General features: G+C 48.9%; 1 pseudogene; it reads left to right on the top strand.

The window, feature by feature from the left end:
* The first annotated feature begins 578 nt into the window (after positions 1–578).
* Positions 579–3,303, top strand: LOC119043066 (transmembrane protein 132A-like; annotated as a pseudogene).
* Positions 3,304–5,514: the final 2,211 nt, after the last annotated feature.

Raw genomic sequence — 5,514 nt, forward strand, 5'->3', positions numbered from 1 at the left:
GACTAGGAGAATAGAAAACAAATGAAGGTTCTTAGGACACTTGTTATGCTTAATTCTGAGACTCTGGAGTGGTGTTCTAAAGTAAGTAGGAGTAACTGGGAATTGTAGCCACAAGCTGGCAGCCTGGCCGGCAGTGGTCTGGACCCAGCCAGCAAGATTGGGCTGTGCCAAACCTGCAAAGGAGATGCAGGGAAGCCAGCAGCCACCTAAGCTTCCCAGCTCGTCCTCACCTAGTCCCTACCTTCCATGGGAAATATGCATGCCCAGATGATGGCACACAGGACATCAGCTTTCTGGGGGTCCTGTGGTCCCTGTCACTGCTTCCTGGTGGCTCTCACCCTATCTGTCTTGAGAGTGAACTGGGGCTAGGAACCCACGAACTTGGGACCTGCCCACAGTCCGGGAGCTCTTGGTTGCCCCAGAGCACTTCCTTGAGCAGGTGGATCCTCTCTAGCCTATGGATCTCAGATCTTTCTGCTCCTGCAGCTTTGGCCCAGGGTCTAGCCACTTGTCTTGGCCTCCTTCCTTCCCTTTGCTACTCAGTAGGTTGTGCCTCATGGGGTCAGTGAGCCCTATCAATGGTCAGTCCAGTGGGACATGCTGGCTGTGTTGGTAGTAGCAGTTGTGATTTCAGCAGAGTCCCAAGCCTGAGTCCTCTTCTACCTCAAAGGGCAGGTTTGGCCACCAGGACTTGTAACCTGCCTTGTTCCTGGGTCTATGACAGCCACAAGTTCTGCAGGCATTTTTCAATGACCTTGTGGCCTCCAGCCATCCCTGAGCACCTGGGTGGTGGAGCTGAGGTTCCCCTCACTCTGATTCTTCCAGGGCTCTACCACACGGCGGAGCGGGCCTACAGGCTACAGCTGACCACTGAGGGCCCTGGATGCTATGGCCTGGAGCAGGCCTTCCCAGTTGTTAGTGTGGAACTGTGCCTGGGGGACCCCCCACAATACTGGGAGGTGCCCTTAGATAAAGCAGTGACTCTGCCGGTGCCCAAAGTGCTCCTGCTGCCCTGACAGCTCTTCAATGCCACTTTACTGCTTCAGCACAATTTCACCTCCAATGTCCTCACCCTGTAGATCAAGGAGAAGGAGCTGCATGTGAGGACTAATCCCTTTCCAGCATGTAAGGACTAATCCTTTCTCTGACCATCCCTTCCCACTCTCTGGACTGCCAAGTTTGACTGCTTCAAGGGCTCTAAGTACCCCATCACCATCATCACCTGCTACCATGCCAAGCCCACAGGGCCAGATTCCAGCAGCCCCCTTGAACTCTCCTATTTCCTATGGGTGAACTTTCTGGGGACAACGATGCTAGTGGGGTGTGGCAGTCACTTGCCCTGTCACATGGTGCTCGAAGTGCCTGGGCCAGGCACCTGAAGCAAAGAAGGAAAAATAGAGTGGGAGATCCTGGTAATGGATTAGAACACAAGACCACTCATGCTACTAGCCAAAACCAAGGAGCTGGTGAATACAGCACCACTGACTGGAATGAATGCCCTGGTGTGTCCCCATGAACAGTGGGTAAGGGGTATGTAGGGGCTCTGGTGGAGGTGATGGAGCACAGTGGCTGCAATCCAGCCAACACCTAGGTCCTGCACATACATATGCAAGGCCTATGATGCTCTATCTGTGGATGGCAATAAGAGCCAGGAAGCTTTTGGGTATGCTGGCTGCAGGCCTCACTGGGGCTGACCAAAGACTGGGGACCCCATTCCTACCCCTGCATATAGAGCTGATGACATCATTAATCAGGTCTGAGGCTGGAAGGGTACCAGAGTCTGAGCCAGGGGCATAGGAGGAGGCTTAGCAGTGCACTCCTGGCTGCTGCCTGTGGTGCCAGTGCATGGGCAGGTGCTTCCTTTTCCCTACCTCACCCACCTGTTGGTCCCCAACAAACTGACGGGCATGTTCCATATGGTGGTGCTGCACCTCTGTGTGCAAGACCTGCTAGTAGCCTGGCTGGAGGGCAGCCATAGTCCTGGTGGGCTGGAAGCTGGGTATCACCTCCATGGAGGTGACTTTCTGTTGTTTGATTCCATCAGGTGCCCAGAATCTGTCTGTGACCTCCCTGGGGGTGCAAGCCCTGGCTGTGATGGATGACAAAGTCTTCTGTCCACAATGCTGGAGCTTCAGGTGTAGCAGTAATGGGAATATTACTTTTTCCAAGCTAGGGTACCACCCACCCTGGGGAGGTCACTTCCTCATTCTGGGGTCATAGCCACAGTCAGCCCATCCTGCCCCTAAGCAGGAGGTGGCCTGTTCCCCATGACTGTCCTATCACCACATCCTGGTCCCCACTGAGCTTGGCAGCCACCATGACTTCAGCCAACAGGCTGGGCACTGCCTTACCAGCCAAGAAGTGAGGTGCCCAGCTCAGGATGGTGGTGAGTAGGGTAGACAACGAGGGCTGCCCCTGCATGTGTCTCTGTACCCACCTGCACCCTGCTGAGGCTACCATCATGTGCCCCTGGCCTCAAGCACAGCCTTGCTAAGGCTGCCCCCTCCTCCCACACCAGTGCCATCTAGTCCTGCTGGAAGCTCATCAGCCATGGACGCCAGCATGGTGGGCAGGAAAGGGTAGGAGGCAGGCAGTGGTGGAGCAAAGAGCACGTGAGGGGCAACCTCAAGCAGGCAGAAGAAGAGACCTGGAAGGAATATGCAGAGGCTAGGAAGGAGAAGGGGAAGAGGGGATGATCCCTGCCCCTCTGCAGATCACTGACCTAGAGGTTGGCATGTACACCCTGCTGGGTGGGCATCATCTGTCTGGCCATCCTCATCTTCCTGGTCAGTGGTGTGGTCTTCATGCTATACTACCAGCTCAAGAGCTCCCAGCAGTGCCACTGACCTTGCCTCCCCTGAGCCCCATAGCTGGGTCTGGCTGGGCACTTACCAGGGGGAACTAAGCCACCAGCTGGGATAGCAGTGCCCTGGCCTACCCAAGGGGAAGAGAGACTGCCCCTGTGACAGTTGGTAAGGGAGGGTCTTGATGCTGGCCCCTGCACCTCCTGGGGCACCACCAGCTCTGTCAGCACCCTAGCTGGGAAGGAAGCTAAGGGGCAGCAGATGCACATAGAGTTTGTGACCATTTGCACCAGTCCCTGCAGGCCAGCTGCCCAAGGAGCCCATGTGTGCCCCTGTCGTGCAGTCCATAATGGTGGCAAGTGAAGAAGATATTTCCTGGGTGTGTAAGGACATGGGACTGAAGAACCGTGAGGAGTTTTGCAGCTGCATGGAGAAGATCTGGGGCAGCTCCAGACCCCCTCCCCAACCTGCCAGCTTCAGCTTCTTAGGGCCTGGGTAGCCTCCTAGTTTCACCCTCATCCTCTGGTGCTTGCTGATCCAAGTCCCCTGTCTGGTCCCTCACAAGGACTCCTAACCAGGCCCACTCTGCCCTGTCCCTTGTCATAGACCACGTTCATGAGGAAAGGCTCATGTTCCTTATTTACGGGAACCATGTCATCCTAATGTTGGGTACAAAATATATGGAGAACCTCCCAAATAAAGTGCATAGTGGTGATGAAGAGGAAAAAAATCAAGAAGAGGAGAGAGAGGGGATATCTCCAAACTGGGAAGAAAAAATGTTCCATGGGTCTTATGATTACCAACCCTACATGCCTATTTCTATAGCATGCCTTAGATAAATAGAAGTAGGTAAGATGGCAAAGAGAAATGGATGGCTCAACAGTAATCTTAATAGACTGGACTTTGGATATCATGTTTCCTACCTCAGCCTCCAAGCATAGCATAGAAATCACATGTCTAAACATTCCAAAACTTTAGAATATGGACCACATTTGCCAGCATCAATTTTTGTTTTGTTGTGCAGATCTTTGAAGAATATTATGTGTGTATAAGTAGAAAGGAAAGCTCTGTTAAGTATTTTATAAATATGTTTCTAGTCAATATTTTAGGAGCTCAGTAAAATTAATTTTACTTAATAAAAAAGTTAAATTTTTGCACACCTCAAACATTGGTTACAATTACATACCCTTGAACAACATTCAAAGCAAAGGAAATAGACTTCCAGGAAATCCAGGAAGCTCAGAGAATCCCAAAGAAGTTGGACCCAAGAAGGAACACACCAAGGCACATCATCATTACATTAGCCAAGATTAAAATGAAGGAGAGAATCCTAGAAGCAGCAAGAGCTAAGGGGACAGTCACCTACAAAGGAGTTCCCATCAGAATGTCAGCTGATTTCTCAAAAGAGACCTTGCAGGCAAGAAGGGGCTGAAAAGAAGTATTCCAAGTCATGAAATACAAAGACCTACAACCAAGATTGATCTATCCAGCAAAGCTTTCATTTAGAATGGAAGGACAGATAAAGTGCTTCTCAGATAAGATCAAATTCAAGGAGTTCATCATCACCAAGCCCTTATTATATGAAATGTTAAAGGGACTTACCTAAGAAAAAGAAGATAAAAAAGATGAACAGTGAAAGGACAGCAAACTCACAGTTATTAACAACCACGCCTAAAACAAAAGCAAACTTAGAGGACAGCTAGATCAGGAGCAGAACCATAGAAATGAAGATCACAAGGAGGGTTAGCAACAGGGGCATGAGAGAAGGAGAGGGGGGGAGAAGGTACAGAAAATAAGTAGCATAGACTGTAGATAGAAAATAGATAGGGGAGAGAGTAAGAATAGTATGGGAAATATAGAATCTAAAGAACTTGAGACACGTGGTCATGAACTAAAGGGGGGATGGTGGGGGAGGGGGTGTGCAGGGTGGAGGGAAATGAAGGGGGGGAATAGCATATTGATTATGTAATGGCATAATCAATAAAAAGTACTACATAAGGTACTTCAGAGAATGGTAAAGCATACTCCTCATTCTCAAACAATTAATATACATACAAACAAGTGAATAAGTTCATTATGGCATGATAAAATTTTTTAAAGTAATATTAGCTAAATGTTATGTGAGCACAGTCAGGAAGTATTTTCCAGTACAACTCCTACCTTAAGCAGCAGCACCAATACTAATGTCCTCATCATCACCAACACCAGTGCCATCACTGCCTGCACTGTAGTCACTCCCATTATCACCACTGTTACCACCCTCACCACCACTATTTCCCCAATCCACACCAACAGCCTGACTGCAGACTGTTGTGAACTTTTCTAATATGAAAAACATAGAAATTTTAGGTACTATTATGGCTTTTTTTTCTAGTATATGAGAAGCTTTCAAAATTACCAGTAGTCTGACAATTTCTCTTCATTTGCCTTAGCATTTGCACTATCAATCTAAGTCAGCTCACCTAATTGTTTCTGTAACTTAGCACACCTGGAAGTCAATTATCTGCCTTGCTCAGTCTTGCTGAGCATACTCACTATTGTCATCGTTCGCACTTGGTTATTTATGCAGCTGATATAACATTCTAAATTTTATTGGCTCACAGAATCAGATGTGCAACAAGAAACTTGTGCAACTTCTATATCTCACTGTGAAGGACTACAAAAATATTAAAATATGCCTGCAGAAAAGCAAGTATAGAATTGGAACATG

Source organism: Artibeus jamaicensis, unplaced genomic scaffold (genome assembly GCF_021234435.1).
Source record: "Artibeus jamaicensis isolate MK-2021 breed Jamaican fruit bat unplaced genomic scaffold, CSHL_Jam_final contig_476, whole genome shotgun sequence".
Classification (NCBI taxonomy): Eukaryota; Metazoa; Chordata; class Mammalia; order Chiroptera; family Phyllostomidae; genus Artibeus; species Artibeus jamaicensis.